Below are 7,186 nucleotides of genomic sequence, written 5' to 3'. Positions count from 1 at the left end.
CACGTGCTTCCTGAAAGTCAATGACAGCGCCGTTCGACTGCAGGAAGTCGATCCCCAGAATTAAGTCTCTGGAACACTCGGGGAGTACGACAAATTCACCAACGTACGTGAAACCACTAATCCCAACTCTAGCCGTGCACTTGCCTACAGGGGAAATTAGGTGGCCACCAGCGGTGCGAATGGGGGTCCCCGGCCACGGTGTCAGAACCTTCTTGAGTTCTCCAGCAAAGGCACGGCTCATAACAGAATAATCAGCACCGGTATCGAGCAGCGCGGTAATCTGAGTGCCATCAATTGTCACACGCAAATCGGATGCAGCGTATCTGATACTGTCGCTGCCTCTCTCTATCGAGGTATCGTCGGCTCGAGGGTTGCACGATGGACGATATTGACACGTCCCAACGTCAGCGGCCTTGCCTCCAGAGATCGCTGGTGTTAGTTTTCCCGACGCGGACTCGGTGAGCGACGGCCAGCAGAGCTACTCTGGCGGCCAGGGCTGGAAGAGCGATAACAGAGAGGCGAAGGCGAACGGGACTCGCGCCTTACAGAGTAGACAGGGTTCTGACGTGCCTAGAGATGCTGCGCAATCTCATGCGGTCGTTCGCCGTTCTGAGGGGAAGGTGCGTCGGGATGGAATCCGCGAAGGCCGACTTGGCGGTACGGACACGCTCAGTAGAGGTGACCGGGCTCCCCACATTGGTAGCAAAGAGGCCTGCGGTCCGGTGTACGCCACAAATCCGACTTGCGAGGGCGTGGAGCAGCTGTAGCAGATGCGGTGGCGGAATATGCGGCGATGTTACTCACGGGGATCGTAGGGGTCATACCGTAGCCAGGCATGTTTGCGTGACACGTACCGATGTTGGTCACGCCAGGCGTCGGGGTAATGGGACCGTAGCCAGTCGTGCGACGTACAACGGATGCGTACGTAGGTCTCTCATCGAACCGGGGCGGCGCTTCGGAGACCGGAGGCGCCTGCGAAACCTGTCGCACCTCGCCCCTGACGACTTTGGTCAGCGCTGCCAGCGGCGCAGGTGCAACCTGGGGCAGATGGATCCGTTTAAGTTCCTCCCGAACAACTGAGCGAATTAGTTCGCGCAGTGTGTCTGCACTGCCGCCGAGACACGACGAAAAGCCTTCGGGCACTATGCTGTTGATGTCCCGGTTGTACTGGCGGGCCCGTTGTTGCAGCGTTGTCTTCATCGTGGTCCCCTCGGTTATAAATTCCGCCACCGTGCGGGGTGGGCTGCGCACGAGGCCCGCGAACAGCTCCTGCTTAACTCCACGCATCAGATGGCGCAGCTTCTTCTCCTTTGTCATGTTGGGGTCGGCGCGCTTGAAGAGACGGGCCATATCTTCGGTATACATGCGCACATTGTGGTTCGTGCGCTGATTTCGGGAGTGCAGCGCAGCTTCAGCCTTCTCCCGGCGGTCAGCGTTGGGGAACGTGGCCAGGAGACTCCGGCAAAACGCCTCCCAAGTGGGAAGGGTAGCCTCGTGGTTCTCAAACCACGTCCTGGCAGACTCTTCAAGGACAAAGTAGACGTTATTTAGCTTGCGCTCGTCGCACCAACCGTTGTAGCGTGCCACCCGCTCGAAGGTCTGCAGTCAATCCTCAGCGTCTTCGAACACGTCTCCGTGAAAAGATGGCGGTGTTCGCGGTGGATGGCAAAGGATCGGCGCCAGGGGCTTGGTGTCAGCGGCCATGGCAGTTGGACTCGACGGTAGAGACTGGATCGGCGGCGGGGGCCTGGTGTCAGTGGCCATGTCAGTTGGGCTCGGCGGTCGAGGCTGCGTCGTCCTTGTTGGCGGGGGAAGGAGCCCAAATTCAGGCGACTCTCCGCGGAGACGGCGGCTGGGCCGCCTGTGAACCGGTGTGAGGTCCGTAGTGACGCTGTACGGAGTGCGTGGGTCGGGAAGCGTACCCCGCACCTCCACCAAACTGTAGCGTGCAACGCGAATAGAACACCGGCGCAGAGAGGAAAAACCTGCAGCGGTCCCTCAGTGGTTCGAGCGCGCGCGAGAGACAACCAACTTCTTCCTCTATTAGCGCATGCACTACTACTGTCTCTTCGAAGGCATGTATCAATATTCGGAAACAACAGAGGACTTGCAGGGGATATAAAATGATTATTTATATACATGAATTTACATATTTACAAAAACTTGAGCAGTGAGCACAACATGGAACTGGCTAACATTAGTGGACGCCCCTACTCGGCATAGCCGAAGATGCATTACATCTGACCGTAGCCCAGAACCCCTTTCCCGGGCTCGGAGACCCAGTTTTAAAGACCTAGGCCCGGCCTACATTCATCAGCATCCAATCATGTCAGACCATTAATACAATTGGTTATCAGCCGTGTGGCCCGCCTTCCAATTTCCGGAAGGCACATAACCCTCTCTCAAATACACATAGTCTTGAAACGACATCATTTTCACATCAGAATGGCACATTCCGACTGGACACAGCGGAAAGAAGGACGGACGCTCTTACTGATCCACGGAAGCCTGTTCCATTCAAGCCTGTTCCTGTACCACGGAAGCACCATCGCATCTCATTACAATTCCAAGGTCCGATACAATGCAGCTCATGTTAGTTACCTATGAACCTATGAACCGGGAGATCTTGTTTGGCCATATGGACATCATTACGACGCCGAGGCTTGTACCAGAAGTTCTTGTGTCGATGCGCCGGTCCCTTTGTCATCATCCATCGGCTGAGTGATATCATTTGTTATCGCAAAGGTGACCCTGGCGATTCATTGCAAACGACAGGAGCTCGGTCACGTTGCTCGGTTGAAACGCTGCAATCCTAGGTCCTACCGTCTCGCTTGAGGATGAGCTTCGTCTGCCCGGGAACAAGTTTTACGCCAATTACGCTGCATGGTGCGGCGGTACGCGCAAGGTATAGAAAAGAAGGAGGTTGTTTCGCGAGAACACCGGCTGTGGTTAGCCTGATGTTGGCTGTTCCCTGTTCTCAGCGACTTTCCAGCTCATCTTTTCTGAGTATTGCTTTTTCTTTCATGAACCGTTATTGCGGATGGCTTGCTTTACGGATAATTTTGCTTGGGAATGAAAATGTAGATATTATCGCGGCAAGATTATATGAACAAATGCTCTACTTCGAAATGGACTATATCTGCCATCTGACAATATTTAGCGAGAGCTTCACTCATTTTTGGGCACATCAATTGGACTTGGCTTGACTAATCTATGCCAGTGAAAGGACGAAATAATGTACATTTCATGCAGCTTAGAATGAGCAAGTTTGTGCTCTAACATTCCAATTTTCGAATTAGGAGCAAGGCTGCATTGTGACGTTCCCGCCTGCCGGGGTTCAGTCACAATGCAACACGATATTTGTTGCTATCTACGGGTTCTGCTGAAGCGAGGAGAATTGAGCCAACACACAACGCCACCGGGCCAACCTTATTTATTCACTCTCTGCCTGAAGGTGAAACTGGGGTTCCGCTCACCGCTGTCTTGTATTAGGCGTCGGTGCAGGCCGGCCAACAGGTGCCTCGCTCTCGGCTGCTCTGGCGGGGTGGCGCTCAGCCTGGTGACGGTCCCACGTTTCGGCGAATTGGCCCGGCGACCGCTAACTGGGGCTTCCATTTTGACACTGTCGGACCTTCCCGGGCGTCTCGGCTAGCGGTACTATGACGGGTTGAGGTGTCAGGCTTCTTGGGCGTCTCGGCTGGCGGTCAGTTTGCTGCGGATCCCCTCAGGTCCGGCCTCGCCGACTACAGACCAGCGTGAACTGCTTCCGTTCACCTCGCCCGTCCCTGCTCGTTCTGTCCTTTGTCTCTTCTGTCTCTAACGCGTCTCTCTGAGGACTCTCTTTCCTTCGGTGTCCTCCTCGCCCAACGGTTTTACGCCGTCGCTGCTCATGCAGCCGACCAAGGGCGCCCGCTGATTTTTCCCCGAAGCCGCGGCCGTTACGACGCGAAGGCCGGGGGCCCCGTTGGGGATGTGTCGAAGGGGATCAGGTGTCCCTCGGAGGGCAACGGTTTCCCTAAACTAGCGTCTCGCCTCCTCTGCTGGGAGCCCTCTTGGTGCTAGCCGCCGGCCTCCCCCGCCACCTCAAGCCGTTACGCGGTCTGTCGGGGCCGCCGCTAGTATGGCTGTTGCGTTGCAAGACGCTGCTGGCCTGTGGGCCTGCGAACTCCGGGAAACTTTGTGCCGCGAGCGTTCCGGCCTACCCTCGGCGCCGCAGGGTGCCGGCCTAGTCGCGAACGCGGGGCTCATGTTCAGCCGAAGTCGCACCCCTTCCGAACTTGATATGTTTATAAGGGTCACGGCTGTCCTCTCTCCTCTTTAGCCCTCTGGCTACTTTGCACGTCTTTCTGTTGCGGCTGCCGGATTCCACACAACCGCCTTCGCAGACGGGGCAGGGTAGTAGTTTTGAAGCCAGACACAGTGGAGAGAGTTCTTTTGGGCTATGCCTAGGCCTCCCGTACACGGTCCTTCACAGCATGATAAGGCTATGACAAGGCTGAAGCAAACATAGCCTGCAGAGGATTGCTCCTGCTGGCATACTGGTTCGGAGTCCCAGAAGCATGGCTGGGGACTGGAAGTTTGATGGGCAGGTAAGGTTTTGATTTCTACTGAAAGTGAGATCTTTACTCATTTTATTGTATTTATTGAAAGCTTCATTCATTTTGCGGAAAATTAATTTGCTTGACTGGACCATGTTCAGAAAAATTGTGGCTGGGCCAATCCATGGCAGTGAAATGATAAAATAATGTACATTTCACTCTGATTAGATTTTAGAAGTTAAGGCTATAACGTTAAAATTCTCAAAAAATTTGCACTAAGCCGAACAACATGCACATGTCAAAAACATAAACACAGAAAAAGTTAACACCGGCTGGCTGCAGCAGGGGTGCAGCAGACGTAGCCTGCTGAGGATTGCTGCTGCTGGCATACTTGTTCAGAGTACCAGAAGCATGGTTGGGGACTGGAAAGTTAATGACCACATAATATCGTTTCATTTTTAGCGAATATGCATAACATTTTCAAAATTCTTCCATTTGTTTTAATTTTATGCAACTTGACTTCTTATTTTGAAACGAATTCAAGCGCACAACAACACGCACACAAGAGAGGAAAGACACAGGACAGGCGCTAACTTCATCTGATATATTTGCAGGTAAGAGAGCAGATTATATACATAAATGGAGACATGCGCAGTAAAGAAACACATCGTAAGTTCACAATGCGTGCTCGAGATACTTGTACTCGGCGTGCAAAAGATTAACACACATGTCACTCACACAGTCATGCCCCCTCTTCCTGATGTGAAAGGCTTCTAATAGTTCACGTGCCGTCTTATCACCGCCTCTGCCAAGTATCTTTATCTCTTTCAGCCGCGGCTCGCACGCTCTGCAGTTCGCACGATGCTCTGCCAAATGTGTCCCTCCGCCCCTTAACGCCCGCAAATGTTCCCCCGCCCGGTCATTGACACACCGCCCGGTCTGGCCTATGTAAGCCTTCCCGCAGGTCAAAGGTATCTCGTAAACGACACCGGTACAGCAGTCGATATACTTTTTGAGTGCTTCTTCCTGCAGCCACTCTTCTTTTCCGCGCACGAAATGCGTGAGCAAAGTTGGGCAAGTTTCTTCGGTGCGGAGAACACCACAGGAATGCCGTGTCGGCCTGCCACTTTCTTCACATGATGGGCAACCTTGTGAATATACGGTACCACTACCGGTTTAACCGAGTGCCTTTCCAGTGTTTTCGCTTTGCCAAACATGACCTGCTTGGTTTTCCGGAGTAGGGCCTCGGCCACAGAAACAATGACCGCGCTGGGGAAACCGGCCGTAAGTAGCCGGTGTACTTGCTTATTAAAGCTACACTGCATAGCATGCGGGCACGACTTCGAGAGCCTCTCGAAGGGTCTGCTTGGGTCTGCTCTCTCGAAGTCGTGCCCGCATGCTATGCAGTGTAGCTTTAATAAGCAAGTACACCGGCTACTTACGGCCGGGTTCCCCAGCGCGGTCATTGTTTCTGTGGCCGAGGCCCTACTCCGGAAAACCAAGCAGGTTATGTTTGGCAAAGCGAAAACACTGGAAAGGCACTCGGTTAAACCGGTAGTGGTACCGTATATTCACAAGGTTGCCCATCATGTGAAGAAAGTGGCAGGCCGACACGGCGTTCCTGTGGTGTTCTCCGCACCGAAGAAACTTGCCCAACTTTGCTCTCGCATTTCGTGCGCGGAAAAGAAGAGTGGCTGCAGGAAGAAGCACTCAAGAAGTATATCGACTGCTGTACCGGTGTCGTTTACGAGATACCTTTGACCTGCGGGAAGGCTTACATAGGCCAGACCGGGCGGTGTGTCAATGACCGGGCGGGGGAACATTTGCGGGCGTTAAGGGGCGGAGGGACACATTTGGCAGAGCATTGTGCGAACTGCAGAGCGTGCGAGCCGCGGCTGAAAGAGATAAAGATGCTTGGCAGAGGCGGTGATAAGACGGCACGTGAACTATTAGAAGCCTTTCACATCAGGAAGAGGGGGCATGACTGTGTGAGTGACACGTCTGTTAATCTTTTGCACGCAGAGTACAGGTATCTCGAGCAGGCGTTGTGAACTGACAATGTGTTTCTTTACTGCGCATGTCTCCATTTATGTATATAATCTGCTCTCTTACCTGCGAATAAATCAGATGAAGTTAGCGCCTGTCCTGTGTCTTTCCTCTCTTGTGTGCGTGTTGTTGTGCGCTTGAATTCGTTTCAAAATAAGCTATGCACCATCTAGCCCAAACAGAAGTTTTGTTAAACTTGACTTCCTTGCATTTGCCTTTATATTCTGCCTGGCTAAATGCATTTTGTATATGAACTGCACCTTGCATCCAGAGGTGCTTGTTAGCCCTTCAATTTGTATCAGCGAATTTACATTCGACTGACAACTTAATTTTAAGCACCAAATTTTTCAGGTGCAAGGGAATACTTACAACCCTATTACATGTCTGCATATTTCCGAAGGCCAGGAGTGGCGGTCGTCCTAATAGCGCCACCTGGCATGGACAGACCGAGTTGCTTTCTGTAAATGGTCTATATTACTAGCAATTGCTCAGACACATCTCCTCACTTGCTTGCTCTGAGGAGATGCAATGTGCGCTTGAAAAAACTAGTGGTGTAGCCTTAGGCTGGGAATCAGTGCTCAGGACACTCATTTTTCGGCAAT

Source organism: Amblyomma mixtum, chromosome 10, assembly GCF_055824585.1.
Source record: "Amblyomma mixtum isolate Tamu chromosome 10, ASM5582458v1, whole genome shotgun sequence".
In the NCBI taxonomy this organism is placed as follows: Eukaryota; Metazoa; Arthropoda; class Arachnida; order Ixodida; family Ixodidae; genus Amblyomma; species Amblyomma mixtum.
Note: the sequence above shows the minus strand (reverse complement) of the source record.